Here is a 26,233-nt window from a genome sequence, read left to right as displayed (position 1 = left end):
TGGTCCTTTACATTTCGCTTAAATTCTGAGTCTTGAAGTTCAGCAACTACGTATTTTACTGTATATTGTGCTGTATGCATATTTTTTATATATGACAAATACAATTGGACTTGACCAAATAAACACATTCTTTCCACCTAGATGGCACAGAGGAGCAGTCAACAAGACCAATAAAACAGAGTATAAAAACAGTTCTGAACTCAATCAAATTAAATTAGACTCAAAATCTTCCACGTTTAAATTGTAGTGTGCAACTCCAGTCACCAAATTACAGGAAAATCGACATGAACGTGCCAAATAAACAAAATCCCATCAAAGTTAAAAGCATTCCCCATGGACACTAAATCCATGTTTTCAATAGCCTCACTGACTTTCCAATAAAGTGAAAATATAAAATTCCACTTCCAATCAAAATGAAAAGAAACTGCCAATAATTGTGGGAAGCTTATACAAACTACTGAGTCATGTAGTTAAAAAAGCTACTCTTAACTGTGGGTGAAATAATCAACCATACGTTCATCCACCCATTTTATAACCTAGATTGGTAGCAGAAAGTACAAAGTAAGAACCTACAATAAACAAGGTGTCAACATTCACACAGAAGTCAATTATAGAACACTTTATAAAGGCAAGTCTTTAATATTGTGAAATATTATTTAATACATTTATAATGTTTTTAAACAACAGTAAAAGTTTAGAAGTACACAGGACTGGCATAGTTTCAACAATAGCTAACATATTGTGATCAAGGATAACTTAGCAATAAGGTAACCAAAAGAAACTAATGGACTGGATGTTTTGATAAGATAAAAAGTACCGCCCAAAACATCGAAGATAAGTAATTTTTGGAGTCTCCCGAAAGAGGTTTGAAAAAACTGACCATGTAGGCTGACACGGATTAGCATCTTGCGCGGAAAGCCAACCGTAGCCTTACCCATAACAGGACCCTAATAAAGGGAACAGCAACTACCAACGGTGACGTCAAAATCCGCTGACAATGCTACCTTATTTACATTGCAAATGTCCCCGAATGTAAGATATAAAGCACTGGACGGCGTCCCCACATCAAATAAAATCTGGGTCTTTTTTTTACGGATTATCAGATTCTGAACCTCCGCTCCCGCGCCTTCTAAATCAGTCTACAAACAGAACGAAGCTTGGGTTTATTACCGCAATAAAAGCGCTTAGTTGAAAACCAATGGTACGAAATTAAAAAACAATTAGTAGATTCACCTAAATAAAGTAAATAAATAAATAAAATGTACACTTCATAGCCGTTTTACATCAAGTTGCTCCACACTGCGAGCCATGTCCAAGCACGTTCGGAAGAAAAGAAAAAAAAGTATGCTGCCCCTTTAAGAAACAGACAACCCTGGCAAGCCATGTGCTCGGATAGAAACAAAGCAACAACAAAGGAAATGGCACAAAGACGAGCTTCCTTCCACAAATTAAACATGATTTCAGCACAATCGTGTCAGTGCCCAACACCAGCACGTCTGCCTTGGTTTAATGAGTGAGACGTGATAATAAACGTTAATTAGGATAATAAAAGAAAGGACTTACCTCACAACGTGTGAACGACTGTATGGCCCCCACAATGCAAATGTATTTAATACTCACGGAAATAAAATGGGCACCGTTACAAAATAAACTGCGAATACTGATCTAGTTCTCTATTGAGCTATATAATATGAAGTGTCGGCTTACCTACTCAGGTAGGTACACGCGAGGCCCGAAAGTGTGCATCCAGGGACAATGCATGTTAGGTTCACGTATATTGCAAGTTGCGATCAAGAGCAAATAAAACAGTAAAGCTGTGCTACAAATTGAGGTTGTGCACGACCGACACCCAAACTACGGCTTGACTTATCTTTAATAGATGTAAAAGATTCAAAACTCACCTTAATCGGAAATAATAGGGGAAGCCCGCTTGATGCACAGATCAAGTCCTCAAGACTCGGATTTGTATCTAAGTCTTCTGTTTTTTGCCTTGCAAAATGGGACTGAAGTTTCGACACGCGCCAGGCGAGTACAAGAGCTTTGTCCGACTAGCAAATTATGCACGCTGGACAGTCTGCAGCTTGTGAAGCGCTGGAAGCACAGCAGAGGGGAAGAGCCAGCGCCCGCGGACCTTCCTGCTTCTTTGTTTTTGACACTTTTCCGATTTTTGTCGCTGTCACGCAACGAGCTCGACGCTTCCCGTACAAGTTGGTTCAAGCAACACAAAAATAAGTCGAGTTTCGATTTTGTTAGCCACTATTTCTTTAAGAATCGGTCGCCACTCGAATTAAACAGCGTTTTACAATTCCTTCCATTTCAATCCGCGTGCGCCTTGTCTCCGTCGCAGCTAGGAGAATGCGCGAGGAAGCGCGTGCGCGTCGTAGCCCCGCCCTCCACACGCGTCTTCAGCACAGTGGGAAGCAATACTAATAATACATTATACACTAAAAGCTGAGGCACGCCTACAAGTACAGTTTTACTTAACACCCGCGATTAACAGTGGAACAATACGGCAGAAGCCATCCGATCCGAGTCCCAGAATTAAACTGTAATTACAGTTCAGAACCAAAACGAAATAACTCGTACCGTGGTAAAACTGCCAACAGCTGAACTCTACCGGGAAAGCTTTAAAACATTCAAAACTGGAATAGGAACTGCTCTGCTTTTAGAAAAGTAGTAATCACCGACTATTACTAGAGCACCTAAATGACATCGCATGCTTCAGACACATATTGTATTTTTGAGGGACACGGCAAAACACTTCTTAACAAAACATATTTGTAGTCGTCAATTATAGTTTAACTCTCTATAATTCAATATCAATATTTTAATTTTAAAGATCATTTAATTTGAAAAATTTCTAATATCAAAATTTACGTTTAAAGCAAAATAGTTATGATATTTGATAATAAGGTCTGAGTATATCTGGAATTGAACACAGTGATAAGTCGTAGCAGCATTTGATGCCACTAGGTAAAAAGATTAAAATAATAAAAAAAAAAAACTTACTACATCCAGACACGACTTTCTCTTGGTATCGAAATTATTTCAAGAAAGAGGAATCCTTGGTTTAACTGTGGCCTAATGCAGAGACTTGGTGATTACAATGCATGGAGACTCATAGCAGCCTAAAAGAAGTGCTTCTTCTTAATGGTAATAAATATGCATCAGTATTTGTTGCTCATTCTGTACATTTGAATGAATCCTTCTGAAAATATTCTAAAATAATAATAATAATAATAAACTACAATGGGCACTGTTTATATGTGGGGACCTGAAAGATCTGTGTATTTTATTGGGTCAGCAATGGTGCATGCAAAATTCCAATATTTCCTCTGTAAGCGAGACAGCAGACCCAAGAATTTACATTTGGTTCAGAAGGAATGGCCAGCTAGAAAAAGGCTACAGCTTGTTGCCAAACACATAACCAGACCTGGCTTAGTGGATCGAAATAAATTGCTGCTACCATCAGTTCAAAGTAAGCTTGGTTTAATGAAACATTGTCAAAAACCTTTAAAAAGTAGGACCTGTTTTATGTATTTTTTCCCAAAAGTTCTGGCTTTATCTATGGCTAAATTAAAGTATGGCATTTTTGCAGTATTTGATATTAGAATACTGATTTACGATGTAGAATTTGATGGTACAAAAATTAACCAGGAACAAGAGGCTTGGGCATCATTCAAAGAAAGAACTTCTAAGTTTTTAGCTACAAAGATTCAAATAATAAATAAATAAATATTAAGTTTAAGGAATTGGGTTTCAAGGTGAGTTTTTCAAAGTTCACTTTTGAATATACATTTGGAATTTTCCCTTGAAAATATTGGGGCTGTGAGTGAAGGGTAAGGCAAAGATACCACAAGGATATTAAGCATATGAAAAACAAGGTGCCAAGGATTTTGGGATGTCAGTATGATGGCTGACTACTGTTGCATGATTCATAGGAAAGGCCCAGAAAAAGTGTACAAATGATGGGCCACCAAATTATGTTTTGGATAAAAAAAGTGACAAAAACTATAGAAGTTATATGTAAATCAATAAATAGGAACTGTTTCTTTCTATACATATATGTTTAAAATATAAAACTGATACATATTTTCATGTTGATTCAGAACAGCATTGTACACATGAATAAATTGTGTAATTTGTTAAGTTTTAATTAAACTTCTTTTCATTCAATGTGACATGATGGAAGCATTCAAACTATATTTTGTGTGATCACAAATGCAAATAAGAATATTCAGAATTAAAATATTTTTTCATGAGTTTAATTTTGCAGACCTGTATGGATTTTCTGAACCTGCCTTTTCTAATGGAGAGCAGGGACAGGAATGGAGAACCAATCCATAGCAGGGCACACTCAACAGACAGTCCTACACTCATATTTACTGTGCCAGGTTGCAGTCACTATTAACATTCACAGGATTCAAGAGTACACTGTAATATCCAGAAAAAAGACAAACTCTGACAAAACAGCAGTCACCATTTCTCCGCTTCCCTGAAGAACTTGCATCTAACCAACTTTCCAGCGGAGGCTAACTTCTGTCATTAATTAAATTGCTTATAATGTATAATAATGTGGCTTCTTTCTGTTCTCAGTTGCTGAAATTAGAAATGGACAAAAATGTGCTTCAGTTTAGTAGCAATTATGATAGCTATTAGCAACTGTTTTATCTTTATGGTACACATGACTCTTAGTTTTTTTTATTTTTTTTTTATTTTTGTGTAACACAACCTTGAGTTCAAATCCTAATTCCAACATCCCAAAGACATGTAATTTAACTGACAACTGTAAATTAGCTCACTGTGTGATTTTGTGATGTCTATCCAGTACCTTTCTGGATGCCACCTTGTACTCTGTGCTGTCAGAATACACAACTTGTGATACTTCTCCTTCGTTCTATGTTTTAGTCCCTTTACTTTTAATTCTTGCACTATTTTGCCCTCCTATTGTAGGATATCAGTATCCAGTAGTAGGAGGGTGCCAATATAAGGCAAGATTCAATGAAGCCAGTAGAAACTTTACACAGGCGAATATATCTGTCTATCTTGGCTTGGACCTTACATTAGATGCCCAGCATACCAAAGTTTTCATAGGGAGAAGTTCATTGTTTCATGATGCAGACTGAGGAGCAGGACGTGCCACATGAAGTCTGTATTAAGTCATGAATGTCTGGAAATGGCCATTTACTCTGCATTTCAGAGAGTTCTAGGGAAGGAAAAAATGCTTTTTGTAAAGCTAGAATTTCCTGTTGTTACAGGACTTATAGTAGTAACAATAACAAAAATCTCTGGTCCAACATTAAAAAGGGAGGCATAGTTGATTTTCATTCTGTTTAGTTCCAAGTTTCTGTTCTGTAAGCCATATACAGGTGATATGGTTCAGTAGAAGAACACCAAAAACATTGCCACAGAAAGAGCCAATAGCAAGACATTGTTGCCTTTTAACATTGCTTTGTTCAGACTCAGTTTACATCCATTATTGTAAATGATTTTCTCTAACTAGAAAAGGATATTGTAATGGGCGGCCAGGATGCTTACCCAACCGGGACAATGGAGGACAGCCTCCTATTTTGCTATACGGAGCAGGGAAGCTCATGAACACCACATGTGCAGGGCTGCAATCTCACCCGGAAGTGCAGCTGGAAGCTGATCATGGAACAGCTGGAGCACTTCCGGGTCCTCTATAAAAGGAGACAGCTGCCACAACTCAGTGAACTAGAGTTGGGTGGCAGTGGACAGAGCTTGGAGGAGTGCAGCCAGCTAGGAAAGAGGAAGAAGGGACTGAGTACTGTAGTGATTGGTGCAGTGTGTATACTGTTGCAGAGAGGAAAATAAAGGAGTGTTGTGCGATGAAGTTGTGGTGTCTGTCTATGGTCCGGGCTTCTGTTATAATATTTACACTTGAAAAAGGTGTTAAGTATAAATGCAAATTGGTGTGTACATATTATTTTATATATCAAAAACACAGCATATATTGTATGTAGTAGCACTTCAAGTGGCATATTGAAATAATTATTACTGCTAACTACAGATATATAATAATTCAGGAAGAATACTATCCTGTCAGAAAGTGTTTTAGTATAGTTTTTTGAAATTAATGGCTTTTACCATTATCTGTGAGACAATATCTCACAATGTGGAACAGGCAAAGTTGTTCAAAGGGCACACAACATAATTTTTTTATTTCACTTTATACAGTTTTTTAGCTGTCTAAAATAATTGCTGAAAAACTGAATATGCAAGAATGGATTATAGTAAGAACATGCTCAGATTTTACTCAATACAAAATTTATTCAACTTGTTTCCTCACATCACAAGTACACGAGTGAAGTAAGCATCAACCAAGATTTATACCAAACACTCAATTTATCTCAAAAGGCAGAATTCTGATGCTCCACACTAAAGACACAGTTAATTTTCATTCCATGATAAGTTCTGTTTGGGTGTGTTTTAAGGGTAGTTGGGGATACATTTGCCTTTATAGCATTCAAACCAATTTATTATGTTAATTACTACTGAATTAATCCATTAATTAAGAAAAATTCTATATTTTGTGTATCTTAAACCATTTAAATTTAGATCACTGGATAAAAATAGAAAATGCAAAAGTTAACAATAACTGGAAAAGAATATGGTAATATATTTGAATCAGACACCTGGAATGTACTGTAGTGGTAAAAGGATCAGCTGTAAAGAAATATAAGTGACAAATATCAATTTTCATGGCAATGAAGAAAAGCATATTCTGCTAAATTTATGAAATATTCATAAATGAAAAGCATGAAACTATCCCACTTCGAATTGTACTTTTTTAATAAAACATAAACAATACCTTGAAAGCATCTAAGATTTTCAGCAACAGTTTCAACAATAGATTCAAAGACTTTGAAGAATTTAAAAAAAAATTACACAAATAATTGCAGCTGGGAATATGATAGTGATTGATGAGACATTGTTAAAACCTGCATTCAAAGTACTGTAATGCCGCAGGTGAGAAATGGAGATAAGGCAAGCTAAGTTATTACTTATCTTCCTTCTCAAATAACACTGTTCAATGTACAAATGGTCAAACATACAAAATAAGATATAGCTGTGCAGATATTATAAATTTTGCTAATCTTTTAGTGTTGGTCAGGTACAAGATAATTAAAGATACAACTTTTATTGTGCCATCCTATGCCTGGGCATACAACTGAAAAAGTTTTTTTTTTAAGTTTATTGATATTTTATTTGAGAAAATAAATTAAATTGGCGTTGATATGCAGTGCAGAGCAAAACCAAAAGCTGGTTCTAACAAAGCACTTATTTCACTTATTCAAGATGTTGCCAAGATGCAAAAATCAATATGTTGAATACACAGAAAAGCCCATTATGAACAACATGCATAAATATATGTATAAAGTATTTTATGAAGCTGTTAGAACTGTAAATGTTGTGTAAAGCCACTTTCTAAATGTCTGGCTATTTTCTTAGCTTTGTGATGAGATGGTGATCACTCAACTCCTGTTTTACGCTGAAGTACATAATAGGCCTTCATGTGAAAAAGTTCTTTATTAACTTTTTGAGCTTTCGGGAAGAACAAATGTTCCTTGATTAAACCTTTAGTTTGCAGGACTGTTTACAATGCATGAATGGAAATGGCTATGATTAGGAGCATATATTATTGATAGCTTTGTTCATTTAATCTCAATCTGTCACTGTAAAAGTAGCACATTACTAAATTCCATTTTCAAGTAAAAGTGAAATCTGTGATTACAAGATTACACCTGTGGCTTATGTGTCTTAGTAGTGGTGAATGAGAATCTTTTCCATCTCTTCATGAATAAAGTAATACATCCAGCTAACAATATTGATAGAGATGTGCTGCATACTATGAAGTTTTGTAAGTATTTTCCTGGACTGGATGATTTTGAATAAGGAACATTTTCATTATTAGAGAGAAACAGAGAGTTTGTTAGATAGACACATAAGACAAAAAAGACAGACAGAAGTTTTTGTCCCCTTGGGGAAAATCTGGCATTTTACAGAAGCTGTTTAAATAAATAATTATAAACATATATGCACATTGTGGCAGGCGGCCAGGGCCCATGCCCAGCCGGGACGCCCCTGCAGCATATGTTCCGGGGGAGCAAGGATGGGAAACCCAGTATCTCCCCCTGGACGCTAGATGGCAGCCACCCTGGGTTGCAGCGTTGCCTTGGACTCCCCCCCATGGCTTCATGGGGGTTGGAGTGTTGTGCAGCCCTGTTGGGTTCTGCAGGTGCTGTCAGCAGGAGCTGCTGGACCCTTCTGGGCATTGGTTTTGCCACATGCAGAAGTGCAGCCGGATGTTGGCAATTAAGCACCTGGAGCACTCCAGGGTGCCCAATAGAAGGAGCCAGCAACCACCACTCAGCGGCCAGAGTCGGGTGGAGGAGGACAAGGTTGCCTAGGAGGAGTGGTGGTGGAAGAAAGAGAGAAGTGTGGTGTTCTGGTGTGTTTGTTTTACAATCGGGGCCGTGTTGTGCCTGTGGGGATAACGGGGAAGACGTGCCCCACAGGTGAAGAAAAATAAAAGTTTGTTTATTTTGTACGTGCCTCCAGTGTGAATCTGTCTCGGGTCAGGCGCCTATATAGCGCCTTTTGTTACAACATACATATATATAGGGGAAATAAATATTTGATCAACAGTCTCTAATTTTTATGGTAGTTTCATTTTAATGGAGAGAAACGGAATATCAACCAAAAATCCAGAAAAAACACATGACATAAAAGTTATAAATTGATTTGCGTGTCATTGAGTGAAATAAGTATTTGATCCCCTACAACCCAGACAGAATTCTGGCTCCCACAGATTGGCTGTGTGCCACAATCAGTCAATTATAGATACTCCTGGTCTCAACTTGTTATGTGTATAAAGCACAACTGTCTACAGAATCAATTTCTTCCATTCCAACCTCTCCACCACCATGGGCAAGACGAAAAAGCTGTCAAAAGGCCATCAGGAACAAGACTGTAGACCTGCACAAGGCTGGAATGGGCTACAAGACCATCAGCAAGAAGCTTGATAAGAAGGTGACAACTGTTGGTGTGATTATTCAGAAATAGAAGAAATATAAAATGACTGTCAATCGCCCTCGGTTTGGAGCTCCATGCAAGATCAAATACTTGTTTCCCTCATTGTGTATATATATCTTCTTCTATATTTATTTATATAAATAAAAATGTAAATGTTCGTTTGTTCAAAATCTTAAATCTCTGAAAGTTCTTCACCGATTGCTTTGAAATTTTGACACAACGTTGCATTCGAATACGCGTGTGTTTTTATATACCTACTATTATATAGATGTCACACCTGTGACAGGTAAAAACATGCTTTTTTGAAAAACAGCGCCATCTGTTGGACATAAAAGCAACACACGCTATACTAAATATTTTACGATTCCATTTCAATGTTTCCGATTTACGATCCATTTACGATTTCCAAATTTCCAATTTTACGATTCCATTTCAATGTTTCTGATTGCATTGTTAAATTGAATTTTCATAGATTTCGATTTATTTTCATTTTGATTCAATTATTTCGTGTGACATTGCGTTGGAATTGAGCTGTGTCGTTTGCCATAGCGTTCATTTCGTGAGTATAGTTTATTTTTTTCTTTTTTCATTGTTTTTCATTTCGTTTTTTTAACAGTTTTTCTTATTTTTCAGTGGAATTGAGCTGTGTCAATTGATCTGCGTTTGAATTGAAATATTTTATTAATATTTTTAATTTTTTTTTGTTTTTTCTTTGTTTTTTAGTTCATGTTTTTTCCTTTTTTAATGTTTTGCAATTTTATATGTTTTTGTTATAACTCTCTTTCTTCTTTTTCAGTGCAATCGATCTGCTTTAGTTCATCCAAATAATGCCTCACAGAAGATCAAACTTAGTTCATCGTACTCGCGGAACGGAAGCAGTGAGATGAGTGATTGCAAATCAAACTGAGAAAGAACGGGCATCAGCGAACGAGCGAAACAGACGAAGAATGGCTCAAATACGTGCCGAGGAAGCAGCAGAGCGACGTGCAGCCAGACTTGAGGATGCACGGTTGCAAGCACGGCGATCGCGTTCTGCAGCTTCAGATCTGCTTCGTTCTCAACAGAATGAACGCGACAGGTTGAGAGTGGCTGAAAGACGTCAACGAGAAACAGCAGATCAGCGTCAAACACGACTCCCTGCTCAGCAATCAAGCCATTACAATCTCCTTGCATTCCGGTACAACCCAGCTGATTATTATAGTTTGAGCTGGCACGTTCTCATCAGCACTATGACTGAAGTGTGTCCTTATTGCAAGGCTCTGAAATTTAATGGAGAAACGAAAGGAATGTGTTGCGCCGCCGGAAAAATTAAACTGCCTCAGCTTGGAGAACCGCCAGAGCCATTAAAAACTTTGCTCGACAGATATACCACCGAATCAAAGCATTTCCTATCTAACATCAGGAAATACAAATCATGCTTCCAAATGACATAGTTCGGCGCAGAAATCGTAACAGCTCAATTCATGCCAACTTTCAAAGTGAAGGCTCCCTGCTTCCGTTCCCAGATGGTCAACATAAATTCCTACATAAATTCCTTTTTTTTTTTCAAAAAAGCATGTTTTTACCTGTTTAACCTGTAATTTTACCTATACACACACGTATTCGAATGCAACGTTGTGTCAAAATTTCAAAGCAATCAGTGAAGAACTTTCGGAGATTTAAGATTTTGAACAAACAAACATTTACATTTTTATTTATATAACTAGACCTTAAGCCCATTACAATAACGGGCGCTAGAACAGTATTGCATAAACATTATTAGGAACAGTCTATATTAAATGGCAAGGGACCTTGACCTCATTCTGTTTGTTGTCTTAATTTTTTTGTTAAAAATACGTTTGCAAGAAGCCTAAAGTAAAATAATATTAAAAATAAAACAGAAACGTATATGACAATACAGTAAGTATAATTAATATTGCCTTAGTGTAAAACTTTATAACAATCTGTAATACACAATATCTGAAGAAGATATTTAGGAAAATGTTTTTATTTTTTTACCTCAGGAAATTTTTCAATAAAATTTCATTATAGACAACATTTTTTGTAAACACTCTTGTTCAGGACCATCTACAACGTTGACAACAACATCTGTAAGACTTTAACTCTTGATAATGCAACATATAACTGACCGTGGCTGAATACTGGTTCTGGCAAGTAAATGGCAACTTTTTCTAAGGTTTGCCCTTGAGCTTTATTAATTGTTATGGCAAAGGCTAATGTAACTGGAAATTGTCTCCTTCTTATGGTAAAGGGTAAATTAGTAGAGGATAGAGCCAAATCAATACGAGGAATATTCTGACGCTCATTTTCTTTTTTACAATCGATCTATTTGCTCGTATTTTTCTTTGTCTTTCAGCCTTTCTTTTGTTGATGTTTACTTGCTGAGCTGACCGTTCTTCCAGGAGATGTTGCTTATATACGATTTGAGAGTCTGTGTCTTTTGACCTACTTGACGTGTCCTTTTATTTTTGGGTGGCATGTTGTTAGTAGATAGTTAGTTAGTAAACATGCACGGCACAGTATGTGTGGTGTCTCTCCAGCAATGGATTTTATGTGCGCGGCCGTGAGTACCCAATCAGCACTCTCCTCAGCAATGATGTCCTTTATTTGCTTATCATGCACGGCCGCGGCTACACCATTCACTGTGTGCTCAGCTTCCAGTGTGTGCGTGTCCACGATGCTGGTCGTGCGTGTCGCACTGAGCCTCGCGCATGCTCACTTCACCAAAAGACACACACACAGGGGTTTTATTAAAGAGGATATAGAATATTATATATATATATATATATATATATATATATACATACATATACACACACACACACACACTGTATATTTGGGCTAGGCAAGTTAACATGTTATCGCCTCAATGCATTAATTAATTAATGGCAACTATTTTATTGCGTGTTAATGCAGTTTTTGTTATTATTATTATTTTGAAAGCCTCAAAATCGATAGAAATCAGTGATGTTCTTGTGACAGCGCATTTCGATACACTTTTGCTAGAAAGAACGTTAGCTTTGTTGATTTGACCTCGACTCCCTGCGTGTGCATGAGTAGTGAAGAGCAAACAGCTTCTAAAATGGCATGTGAAGAGATACTAAGGTAAATGCTTAAAGCAAAATAATCCATGGATGATATTTTTGTATTATCGCTGAATCGAACTCTGATTTGTTGGACTCTGATTTTAATGCAAGTAATCTGGAGATGTAGATCGAAAACGAAAGTGAGGTACCGGCATAAGTTGATCGGCCCTAAGCTGATCGTGGTCCTGAAAATGTTTGTGTAGCTAATGCATCTATGGCAACGTTCGCCTGGGAGGACAGATACGATGACAGGAGGTACAAATCATATTGCATCTCACTGTAGCTGCCACCCCCACGCACCTGTCTCACAAAGACAGCCAAGCAGCCAGACCACTGTGCATTCCTGCTGGCTTTAGAGCCACCCCCTGCGCAGCCACTGCTGCAACAAACTGCAAACAGGCACCAACAGTAGATAAAACAGGCAGCAACAGACATTTTATGTTGATTTTTGCGTGAAACCATTGCTTTCTGCACTTTTCAGAAAACTGAGTTTTTTGGAAAAAATATTAGCCCTCAAAGAGTTGCTACTGAACATAGACTGTTTATGCTGCGCCCTGATAAAAAAAAAAAAAGTTTCTGCTGGTATCTATTCAGATAAAAAAAGAAAATTTGCTGTTGCTCAGAAGGTGCCAGTTGTAATGTGATCAAGGGTAACTTGTTTTTCTTTAACAAACTAGATAAAACATTAATGCCCTGGCAGTAACAAATACTGTAGCTTTGGTTTTATATTTGATTTGATTACATTAATGTTTACAAGAAAAATATTAACTGCTACTATGTAAATGGAATACTGCTGTTAAAAAGCACCTTATTTGTTTAAAGTGTTTGCAAACCAAATGCACGCAATACACTACTTTTGAGTTCATTATTGAATTTTGCACCTAACAATGTCATAGTTGATTAATCGCAGACAATCACGCGATTAATCGGGATAAAAAAATTTAATCACTGCCCAGCACTAATATATACACACAAGAAATAATGCCTACAAAGAAAAAAAAACAAAAAACGAAAACTTCTGACTTGGCAGTCACAGTCAGGCAGCACTATACAGGTGTATTGTTATTGGTATAAAGGAGCCCCCATAGCATTTCCTGACACACTTTTCCTGAAAGATTCATTGGCTGAAGGTCCTCAGTGTTTGTGTCAGAGAGACGATGTGCAGCAACTATGGCACATAGTTTTGTTTTAATTCTCCTTTGCCACTTGAGGGGATCCACAGTGTGTCCCATAATTGAGCCTGGCCTTTTAATTAGCGTGACTAACCAATTACATCCCATATTTAAAAGAAGAAGAAGAAGAAGAAGAGCTCTTGCAACCGGCTTCAGATGAAAACAAAATTTGAGCAAAATACACTCACATTATTTTGGTTGGATGTTTGCCCTATATATCCACTTTGGTCATATTCTGAAAAAGCTGTTAAGTATCTTCTGCCCTTTCCTACTTTGTATTTAAATTAAGCTGGATTTTCTGCATTAGCTGGCATGCCTTAACAGGGTAATTGACATGGATCTCCATCTTAAATTAAAAATGGCAAACATAGACCCAAATACCTCTGTACTAATTTTGTCTCAAAATAAGCAGTTCCATTACTCACATCAAGAACACATTTTTCATTTAAAAATTCAGTATCATTTTAATTTGTCATTATTTTATTTTTTATTTAACTCTTATTTCTATAATATACAAAGGGACGGCCGGCAGCCCAACCTGGCTGGGACGTCCAAAAGATGGAAGGATGGGGAAAGGCGGCTGCTTTAGGGCACTGCCTCCCCCATAATGCTAGATGGCAGTTCACCTGGTTAACAGTGGTGCCCTGCATTCTCAAAAGACATAAAGGGACTTAGAGTTCAATATTGCAGCCCTGCTGGGTACCGATGGTGCCGCCAGGGGTTGCTATGGAAGAGACATATGGCATGACGTTTCCACCTGATCCGGAAGTTTTCAAAGACTATGTGGGCAGAAGAGCAGAAGCACTTCTGGGTTAGCCAATATAAAAGGACCGAAATGAGGTAGACTCGGGTGGTGGAGGGCAAAGCTTGCAAGGAGGAGTGGAGGCGAAGAAGAGAGAGAAAGAAGAAAGGACTGTGTGTCATACGATTTGGTGTTTTTGTACTGTTCTGTGCTCTTTTGTGAAGTGGGGAACAACACAAATGCTTCCCCACTGAAGAATAAAACATGTGCTGTATTGAACTCATATCTCAGCCTTTCTGTGTTGGGGTTTGGTACATCCCCTGCTGGTCCACAACATGTATAACATTTCTAATATACATAATGTATTTAATAAATATTTTTTTTGCTAGTTTAGACAAAAATTATATTACTACTAACACAAGTTACTTTTGCCCAAAAAGCAATATGCCAGTAAAAATAAAATGTGTATATGATTACAAAACACTACTGTAAGTGAATACATTGGACAATGCACTTTACAACATAAGCGACCTATCAAAACCAAACGTTTGTATGAAATTAAAAAAAAAAAAAAAAAATCAAGTGATCTTTGATAAGGTGAAGGGTGACTCAGTCAACCATATTCCATCCCCGCCCCCACCCCCACCCCCCCAATCCCACTAATGAAGAGATCACTAGTGGTGTTCTTTGCAATCTTTTGGCTGCAAAACTGGAATGTTAAAAGAGTATGACAAGGTTGATGCGCCACAATACTACAATAGTATTCTTCAGTCTGACATTCTCAACAGACAATTCTTAACAAACACTTCTGCTTCACTTTAAACTAACATACAGTATGCTGTATGGTCATATGACTGATTATATTTGTTGTTAAATATGGAAATATAAGAAATTTATAAATTAGTTTTACTGAGATAACTTACAAAGATGATTCAAAGTTGCTTGACCGTTTTTTACCACCTCTGTCAACATGGTCCAAAATTAGGCACTTTCACCTTCAGTTGCCCCAATCATTCTATATAACTACAATGCTAACATCACCTGAAATCACAGCTTCCTGTAAAATTACAGTAATTTTTTTTCTCCCATTAAAGCTCCTGTTTGACGTGCCTCAACGATAAACCCTCTATCACAGTCTCTGAGACTAGAATAAAAAGGTGAATAATTTCATAGCACTAGTTTTGTGCTTATGAGCAGATTAACTTTAAGTATCAGTGAAACTCACTGCATTCTTCTGATTCTCCAAGATCTTTTCGCTACTGACTGGTTATTGATTATGGTCAGATCTTTCAGAGTAACATAAAATGCTGTCTAAATGCATTCAATTTATTCTTAAAATCCGTTGGCCTAGATACTGTCACCAATGCAGAATCACCCACTTCAAGTGTCATTTCTTGAATCTCAGTAAATGTGCTCTTTTCAAAACAGAAAGAAACACACTAAGAATGCCAGCTTGGTTAGTCACTTGGTGCTGGATCATCATGCAGCAGGTTTTATTTCATTTCAATGCTCAATTTGTAATATGCAAATTATTTCTGTAAAGGTTTTAATCCTAACTTATGCAGTGATTACTTGAGCACTTTAGATAACACAACAACAGAGCATCACACTCCATAGCTTCATATGTGTAGCTTAGCTTCAAAATCTGAATACAGTTGACATGTACAGTAGTAAAGTGTTTTTTCTGTCTTAAATCAATTAGTGTGGGGCAGTCTGCCTATATGACGGGACAATGGGATAATTGGCTGGTATAGCAGTCTGTCACCTAATTTGATAAGAGGCAATTACATATCATGGTTTGCTATGAATAAGGAGGGTGTGAGGGTGTTGCGGGCCAAGTATCTGGTACTTGGCAAGTGGTATTTTAAAAGAAGGTCTGACCTTGGAACCAGAAACTGAGGACGCTGGCATCTAGTACCTTACCCCTTTTATGTTTGGATGGATGTATATTAATTAGAAGGGGGTATTATGCTCTTCTTTAAGTCATACAGCAAGTTTATTCTATCCTTTTACCAGGGTTGGGAAGATGATTCAGACAAAAAGCCAATAATCCTTGGAGTAAGCCAATGATGTTTATTAACAGTGTTTCATGATGGTTTAACTCTGCACGGAGTACGACATGAGGAATATGAAACAGGGACTAAGGACAATGATGCAGGTGTTGATATGTGCAATGTATTGTGGTATAGATTACTTGTAATATTTAATGTAATTCATCCATTTCATCTTTGAATATACTGTAGATGAAAATATGACGTTTAAAGAAAAGACTTTGCCTAATTAATTTCATGATCAATAAGGGGATCTTGTGGAATACATAGCAGAAGTGGCCCTAGGGTTTAGAAGCCCTTGGGGATTCCCTATGGATATAATGTCAGTCTTGTTTCCAAATGGACTAAAACCTTTACAAGTGTACAATTTTTATACAATTCTTAGTTTAACGTAGGCAACATTTCAGGTCATGGTTTGTATGTAGTCCAGGTACAAGACATCAGTACTTATTTTTGAAAACATAAATATGTATGTACAGGTAGACTAATGGATGATTCAGCAGCTAGTGTAGTTATTTCAGCAAACAGTGATATGTGGAGTGACTGAGTTAAGCCTAAAACAGAGCTCATAGCAGAGGTTAAGCCAATGAGGTGGCCCACATATTAACAAAGTGCTCAAACTTATGTACCACAGTGTTATAATTAGAAATTAGAAATCACAGCTACAAATTTGCCATTAATTTTAATAAATGTCTCAATTGTATGGCATGGTCAATGTAGGATGTAAATATTCATCTTAGATTTAGATTTATTTAACTTATTTGGTTTTAATGGTGCAGTGAAGAATATAATAATGGGAATGTAAACTGTTTGTAAAAGATAAAATACTATTACAACAAGAATTTCTTAGCAAGTTATAAAAATAATTTAGCCCTTCAAAAATGGGTGTTTATTGTGAATTGTTATTAGCACATTTATTTGAATTTATTCAGCTGTTTTTAATGTAGGGTATTTCAACACTGCAGTCAAGGGTTACATTAGTTCATAAGAACGTCATCATATCACCATCAACGCAGAGGTGCGAATCTTTAATACCTGAGCCTGAGATGATCAGTTCTCCTAGGTGCCTATGAATAGTAAATTTTATGACTGTTACTATGCCACACTGTACATCAGACTATGGTTGAATTGGACTTGATGAACACCTGCTTTTAAATAATGTATATTTCAAATTAAAGCTGCTACATATATATTTTCTAGAAGGCAAGACTACATCTAAAGCACCATCTGTCAAACCCGGTGTCAGTGCTGATTAGCATACAGCAACCATGCAACTCATTTGTGGTACAAAGGGTTATGTTTTAATGCCTTTACATGCACTGTTATTGCATATCTTGCATAGGTTATATTCCATGTGATTGTATGGTCATTAAGCACTGTGAGTTGTAGGTGTCAGAATAATTTTCAGCAGTCTGCTACTATTAGAATTGAAGGAGCCTGTTCCTTCCATAATTTATAATTGTTGCATGTCTATGAATAAAGTACTGGGAAAATGTACAAAGGAGACCTTTTCCCCACTTTATAAAAAAGGGATACAGTGAATATGCTTGTGTTTTTTATAATCATTGAAGAAAGATACTTAGCACTGGTTCTGTTCAGAAATGTCCATTACCTTTTCCATCCTGCAGTTCTTTCTCATGTATTGTCCACTTGTATGGTAGTGGGTTTCTGTTCAAAACAACAAACATCAAAATTTCTGTTTTGTATTCCATGTAAATATAATGTTTGAAAGTTTAAAGGATCACTACTGTAGTTTTCTAAATGTTAATTTTTTTCTATTTAGTCTGTGTTTGGTCATAAATGTGGGTGTGTGTGTATGACTAACTCCTACAATGAATATGGACTGGTGCCCCATCCAGAGTTGGTTCCTGCCTTGTGTTCTATTGTGTGCCCATGGTGCTGCATTGAATTCGAGTGCATAAAGGTAATCTGTCTATTTCAAATTAAGAGAGTTTATAGTCACAAGCTTGTTCAGGGAAGTTCTTTCATTTATCCATTCTTCCATCTCCTGATATTCAACAGAATAAGAATATAGTACTTAAATTAAAATTAGCTAATACTCAAATTTACATAAACTACAAAGGTAATTCTCTCAGCCAATAAAGCAAATATAACCAGGTGCTGGTATAATTGGGTACAAAGTTAAGCAAATAAAAAGTCAGTAAGTGGGGCATATCACCACACATCCTGATCTATACAAAGGCGGATTTTAAAAAATTTAAAGAGACGGTAGGTGTTAATCAGTTGGGAAAATGCTATATTCTTCTAATATTTTGCTATGGTTTTACCAGATTCCTACATTTACAGATTAAAACAATAAATGGAGGGAAAAAAAGAACTTTTATGATTGTGTATATGTGGATTCCCTCTAAATTTATCCATCAAAGCAATAAGAAAAGAACTTGTGGACCTCATCTAAATATCTCCAGATATTTCCATCTGTAGTTGACATCCATGCTTTTATTTCCACAATAGAACACAAGCTATACAGAAATGGAACACAAGGGAGGGTAGTGAGGGGAAAATCAGAATATTATTGTGTAAAATAAAGTTGGCAAAACACCATTTGCATAATTCTCTAGCTCATTTTAAGTTACAAGTGTGTAAAATTGACCTTATTTTTGACTATAACACTCAAAACTGCCAATCCATAAAATAACCTTAACTCTCCAGTCATCCATAATATGACCTGCCATCATTAACAAAATCATGAATTCAGATGCATATGATATCACTCTAAAGTAGAGCAGTCTTGAATTGGTCACAGAACTAGTTCCTTGGTGAGACAATGATCCTAAATATTCCAGTAAATTTACTGAGAAAAAGAATATGAGAAAGAAAAGTAATTTCTCTTCAGGAATGGCCATGTAAAAGTCTCTCTCTTTTCCAATATAAATGCTGCTGCATAATCTGAAGCAGAATGTTCATTCAACAAATCGTGATTGGCTAAATCAGTTTTAACAGGAAGAATTGACAAAAACAATGAAGTAAACTGAATGGTAACTTCTGTAAATATTTGGCGACTGCTACAGATACAAATGGTGTATCACAACTTATTCAATTATGATTTTTTTTTGGGCACAGATAGATAATTGCATTTCTGCTAAATAAACATGTTTTGGTCAATAAGCAATGAAACAAGGACTATTTTTATATGTGTAATCATTTGTCAAGCTATTTCATATCATTAAATTAGATTTCAGGTAAGATTTTTAGCACTAAAAAGGGGGTTTACATGCAGTACTTGTCAAATGTAAATGCAACATGCCTTTTAGTAAATATATGTCTTAAGCACCATGTCTATGTGTACATTGTGCAATTGGACATTGAAATCTGAACTTTGTATTTCATTGGTGACCTTTATTATTTTGCATGGCCATGGTGTTGTCCATTTTTGTCTGGGCTATTTACCCTCTTAACTGCTTGTCAAAATGATGTAGGGCTGTGTCTGCCATATGTGGTAATTTACTGCATGTGCATTGATTTAATCTTTGTTTCCAAGGTCCCTTTGACAGAACACAGAGTGTGTGTGTGTGTGTGTTCACACGCGCCCAAACCACAAGGGTGTGTGCATTAAAATTATCAATTAAGAGTTTCTTTACGTGAAATGCTTTTCTTTGCTGTATGTGGTGCATATCTGACCAGCACTTTGTATCTTTTATCTGAATCTGCATCCAATGAAACCTTTTTAAACAGTTGGGTCATTGCTTTTGCCATGAATGAAGTTAATGTTGTAGCCTCTCTTCTCATTTTTCATGAAGAGTGTTATACAAGCAATGAACCAAAGGAATGACTGAATCATCCTTGCATACAAATGGGCACTGCAGTTAAATTATTTTGTGAGTGTTGATATTGTGCTTCTAGTTACAAGGTCTGTAACAATACAGACCTTGGAGATACTTCTAAAGGGACAAGTTAGGAATCCTCCGAATAATAAGAGAGTGTGCCTTATCCAGCCATAAAAAATAATTTGAACTTTATATATTGTACATCATAGTGAAATCTAACAAAAACAGTTTAGTATCAAAAAGATACACATCACATAAGAGAGAATACAGTAGTCAGTAGTATCTGAGGATGTATAGCAAACAAGGGGACTGTGAAGAAAAGAAGAGGAGTTGACTTGGATTACTGGAAAACAAAACATGGAGTGATGTGTGCAGAGGATACAGGCAGACCAACAGATTAGTTATGCAGTGCAAGTAAGTACTGTGGGTGCTGTAGTAAATAGAGGTGATGGTGGTGAAGCTGTCAGTCCCTTTCTCTTCATGGTCATACATATTACAAACAAACTACGATTAACGACAAGTAAAATTACCATAAATAAGGTTCATCTGCAAGGTTTAAGGGTTTATTCTCCAAAACGTCAACAAGTGATGCTGCTTCACTACAAGCAGCACCAGTTTATATGGTGAGGGTAATAGCGAGGATGACCATTAAAGAACTGACAAGTCATACTAGAATAAGACAAATCAAGGACAATATGGAGGGATTACATCTTTGAGATGGCTTGGAAATGCATACAGACTGGAAACTATTGCTAAAATTAAGAAGGCATGGTCTAGTCAGCCTGTTGTCACACTAGCACAAATAAAGTGAACCTGACACAAGAAATAAGCAAGAAGAAAACACACAACAGGCTATAAGCTGTAGTAACTAAACAATACATTAGTCATCCTGCTTTGTTAGCACTAGCGCCTGCTGCCCGTACATTATTAATGTTTCTGTAGCTAATAGTGAACAAGAAAGGACATTAGAACAATCTAGACAAGAATAGGCCATTCAGCCCAACAAAGCTCGCCAGCTGGTAATCCCTAAATGCCTGGAGGACACAGCTGAAGATGTCAATTGGTCTGCATTTTTCCTTAGTTCTGTACAACTGAGATTTACCCTACTATGATAATATCAGGTTCCAGAGCTATATGTGCTACAAGTATGTAACTGCCAAACTCCATATGAAGCATTAAATTGATCTCTGCCAAACAGCATGTTAAAAGTGACTGAAGAAAAATAACTAAGGGAAAAGGATCCTGGTTCAAAACAATTTGGTCCAAGCCATGTTAACAAACCTTTTTCTTTTTTTTTTGGCCAAGTACTTTATTCTTCTGTTGTAGAGATTTTCATTGCCTAAAGCTAAACCTTTCAACTGGATGTATCCTTGGAAATTGAACAGAATAACTACAGTGCCCTTGTCCAGTTACAAGGAAAGAGTAATCACAAATGGGGATAAGCATTCCAAACTCTTTGATAAGAGGATTTGTTTATTCAGATAAAGAAAAACAGCATTTTATGGTACATGTTCATACAGTTCACTTTTCCAATACAGTATTAATTTTAAGAATAACTGGTTACCTACTGGAAAATTAAACATTTTTGCTATATGGCTGCATCAACAACATAATTATTGCTGCAGAAATTCAAATAAATGTAAACTCCAAACTGGTGGTATAACAATAAAGCATAACATTGAAATATATTTGTCTCCTACTCACTTCTCTGTCAGTGATCAATTCTCTCTGAATTAGCTAAGAACACGTTCTGCTGTCTTTGACCTTGCTAGACTTGTACCTTATACAGCACCAATATTTGTCTGCTGTGTGGGACATAAAAGTTGAAGATTCTTATAGCCCTATATCTATAGAAATGAAAAAACAGAGCTAAAACTGTCCTCTCCAGGGCAGTCAATTAAGCAATTTAAGATTTTTCATTTGGCTACTCTGATATTTGACAAAAAGGTTTCAGTGCTGGCCCCAAATACACAGTGACAAGGATAATCTTCATATCCACATTTACCTTTGCTATTGCCTTTCAATATCCACCATAATATATCAATACCGATAAACCTAGTTTCAGCACTGGTTTTTACTAAACCATTCTTTTTTTGCATGGTCATAATACACATGTTAATCAGCGATACAAAAAAAAACTAAAAGCAGAGGAAACTTTTCATTTGTGATTAGAGCTCTCTAAATGCAGATATTACATAGTTAAATACAGGGCTAAAATATTTAATTAAGAAGCAAACATTTTGATGTTTTCAGATCTTTCTCCTTAAAACTCTTTAATCAGAAACCAGAGTTGATGATTCATTAAACAAATTTCTACGACAGTTTCCACATGGCATGTAAGGGCCTGTTCTATCACTAATTTTAAGAAAAGAAGAAGGAGGAAAAAAAAAACTCAGTAACTTTATTTTGTAGCCTCGGGGGTCCTTCTGAAATGAGTTACTTCTGCTGCCTCTGCATCTTTATAGATAAACCCCAAGTTCTAATAGCCATATATTTCCAAACGTACTGCACTCAATGCATGTGACAGAAGAATGTATCAGATGTCAATCAAAATATATTGTTAATATCTTTTTCCATACAGTGAAAAATATCTCTAGAAAAGTCATTCTCGGGAGCCCACTGCAACTGCAGGTTTTCATTCCATCTAAATTCTGTTTTTAATTGGACTTTTACCCAAATTAAGGAAGCTGTTGATTTCTAGTTTATAAGTTTTGGTGACAATCCAGAAATTACAATACTGGGTTTGCTAATTTTTTTATTGTAATGTTGCAAGCATTTATGTATATTATATGGAGATAATTTACTGATTTTTATTTTAAGATTTACATTGTCATAATTTCATTCAGTTTTTTCATGTGTTTGAATATTTAAAACATTTATTAAAAAGCATGCCTGTGGCTATGAAACCTTTTGGCAATCAGCTGTTGTTGCCATTGCTGTTTTCATCATTACAATAAAAATGAAAAAAGTAAACACCACAAAAAACTTAAATAATTGGAAACTTATAAAAGAAACTTAAGAATTAAACAATGCAAATATTTCCCATATGAGAAGGGGAAAAAGACCAGTTAAGTAAATAGTGAGATCAATATAAGGACAAACCACCCAACAGGAGTCTTACAGCTAAAAATATACACATACATCCATTCTCAAACCTTTTTAACCCAATACAGGGTTTTAGGATGCTGAAGCCCTTCATGGCGCCTTGTGCACCGGCAGAAACCAAATTTGAATGGGGCCAGTTTCATTATAGGAGGCTTTTATGAAATTTTGCACAAGTCAGATTTTTTTTTTTAACACATTGTGGAGGATGGCCGGCCGTTTATCCCAGCCAATACCCCCAAGCCGCCAGGTGGAGCCCTCCTTGCAGCATAGAGGTCCCCAGAAGACCAGCAGGGCATCATGGACAATGGAGTTTTTATGCACAGCCCTGCTGGATGCCATGGGGGCCACATGAGGGAGCTGCAGGGAGGACCGAAGATTTCTTCATGCCCTATGACCCAGAAGTTCATCATAGGAAGAGTGACGGGCTTCCGGGTTGAAAAAAAGAACTTTTACCTGACCCGGAAGTGATTGAGAATCACATGGACTGGGGATTAGGAACACTTCCAGGTCAGGAGATATAAAAGGACTGTGGGAGCTCCCAGACGGCGAGCTGAGCTGGGTGGAAGGGTGGCAACGCGTCTGGGAGCTGGAGGATTGTATTTGTGATTAGTATATGAGTATTGTGGTGGAGAATGTGCTTTGTGCACTGTGGCGATTGAATAAAGTCAAGGATTGGACTTTTACCTGGTCTCTGGAGTCGTGGACAGGGGTTCAAGGGAGCGAGGGCGCCCCCTATCTACCATAACATACAGTACTGTAAACTAAGTGGTGTGGACATACAATTACTTCTGACAGGGTCTCAAATAGGGATGTGCAAAGTAGAGTAATTAAATACCTCTTCAAAACTCCCTATGAATGAATTAATCAATCAATCAAAGAATATTTGAATTTCTAAAGAACCGTGTGCAGTAATCATAGCTTTCCTCTGGTAGTGGGCCAAAATAAACAAAAGAAGCTGATATATCACATCAATCCTTTTGATCATGCCTCACATCAAGAGTTGTACCCTGTTACGTCAGCTAACTAGTAGTGAGTAGTGAAAAAATGTTTAGCCCACAGACTTGTTTATGGATTAATCTTTATTATAGAAAAAAATATATGGAGGGCCACAGAATTGAAACTTTACAGGAAGAGGGGTTACGTGATGAAATCAGTATAATATTAATGAAGAAAAGTGAGCCAGTATCTATGGCAGCCTTATATCCCCAAGCTACAACATCCCCATCACCATGTTTGACAGATGAAGTGGTATGTTTTGGATCTTAGATAGTTCCTTTATATCTCCACATTTTGGTCTTGCCATCACTCTGATGCAGGTTTATCTTTGTCTTATCTATCTACAAGATACTGTTTCAGAATTCTGCAGACTCTTAAGTACTTTTTAGCAAACTGTACTTTTTTTTACCTCACACTTTAACATTCAATGCTGTTTGACCCTGTACTGCACTGCTCATTACTGATCATCAGCATCCGTAATCAATTGGGGACCAAACTACAGAAAAGGGTAGGTTACAAACAAAAAAAATCATAAGCATTTATAGCTATGCTAAAGAATATAAATGTTTATTTGTTATAGATATAATATATCACATATATATATATATAGTTTGTTATAGATATTTGTAGATCTGGGGTTTCATGTATAAAGTATTAAAAGCTTAAGCCGTTTCTTACACAAAAGTCATGATTTGCAAAATACAAACTTGGTATGGAAACTGTCTTAAAGTTGCAATAAGTTTTGACCATCCATAAGTCTTGCACTGACTTTTTTGGCATTGGCATGCTAGTGACTCCAGGCAGCAGAACAATGAAGTGAACAGAAATCATTTCATTGCCCATTTTAATGACATAAAGTCAGCATCTTATATTTTTGAACTAATTATATCAGTTAACTAACATCTTTTTTCAAGTGTGCAGTGTTGGTAGGCACACCTAATGCATACACTTAAAATTAATGTGAATTGCTTTTAGTGTGTAGGAAGAATTTATTTTGTTTACAAAAAGGGTATGCCATGCATTTTACAGCATAACTGTTGATGGCAGCATTAGCTCTTTTAGAGGATATTGCCAATGACAGGATAAATCAAGTTTTCAGGGACTGCAATTGTTTTTTGGCTTGATTATGATGGATTATAGATGTCCTGGAGCTGTCCACTTGAAGCTGCATGCTGAACTACAGCCTACATTATAGAGACCATCATAAAGAAATCATGCAATCTCAGTTCCCTTACAGGTTTTATTTGACAATGTCTACATTCCCTGAGCTGCACCATGCCACCTGTATGGGATATTATACTTGAGATGGTACCCAGATACATGAAATATTCTTACCATGATTGTGAGCAAGCAGAGATTAAAAGGCAATTTGTGACTGCTAATTTTCCTAATGTAATGGCTACAACTTACTGCACACATGTTGCGATAAAGGCACCATTACAGAATGAATTTGCTTTTGCAAACAAAGAACTCATTCAATTTTTATACAACTACAGTACAGGCCAAAAGTTTGGACACACCTCCTCATTCAATGTGTTTTCTTTATTTTCATGACCATTTACATTGGTAGATTCTCACTGAAGGCATCAAAACTATGAATGAACACATGTGGAGTTAGGTACTTAACAAAAAAAGGTGAAATAACTGAAAACATGTTTTATATTCTAATTTCTTCAAAATAGCCACCCTTTGCTCTGATTACTGCTTTGCACTCTCTTGGCATTCTCTCGATGAGCTCCAACAGGTAGTCACCTGAAATGGTTTTCATTCATAGTTTTGATGTCTTCAGTGAGAATCTACAAATCTAATGGTCATGAAAATAAAGAAAACACATTGAATGAGGAGGTGTGTCCAAACTTTGGTCTGTACTGTATATTATGATGCTCAAATGTGCCTGACTAACATTGCTATGCAGCCCAACCCACAGTTCCTTTATTTTATTAAACAGTAGTGTGGGAAACAGATGTCAGGGTCATACTGTGTGATGACCTGTGAGGTATTGCACAGCACAAAACAGAAACATAGATGCCCTCAGGACATCAATGCAATGCCAGCTTAAAGACATTTGGATGTTGTACATTGAATGTAATGAGGATAATATTGCAACATGGACATGTACTTGGCAAAATTATTTTTTTAACAAGTTCAATAAGAAGGCTCTTATTATCTTACAGCTCTGTGCATGCAGCCTGCATCAATTCATGCTGTGTACTGGTGGCAGTCTGGGCACTGCATG

The 26,233-nt window shown here is 36.6% G+C and overlaps 1 protein-coding gene across 4 annotated transcripts in view; it reads right to left on the bottom strand.

Annotated features, from left to right (window-relative positions):
* Positions 1–26,233, bottom strand: part of rnf44 (ring finger protein 44) — a 170,706-nt gene that overhangs the window by 82,758 nt on the left and 61,715 nt on the right. The window contains exon 1 of one of the 4 annotated variants that reach the window (XM_039776483.1): positions 1,902–2,344. The exons of the other annotated variants lie outside the window; for them this stretch is intronic. The gene's annotated coding sequence lies outside the window, so the exon portion shown is untranslated. Of the gene's footprint in view, positions 1–1,901; positions 2,345–26,233 lie in introns of those variants that run through there. 4 annotated transcript variants of the gene reach the window in all.

This window comes from Polypterus senegalus, chromosome 13 (assembly GCF_016835505.1).
Source record: "Polypterus senegalus isolate Bchr_013 chromosome 13, ASM1683550v1, whole genome shotgun sequence".
Lineage (NCBI taxonomy): Eukaryota > Metazoa > Chordata > Cladistia > Polypteriformes > Polypteridae > Polypterus > Polypterus senegalus.
Note: the sequence above shows the minus strand (reverse complement) of the source record. Positions and strands in the feature narration are given on the sequence as shown.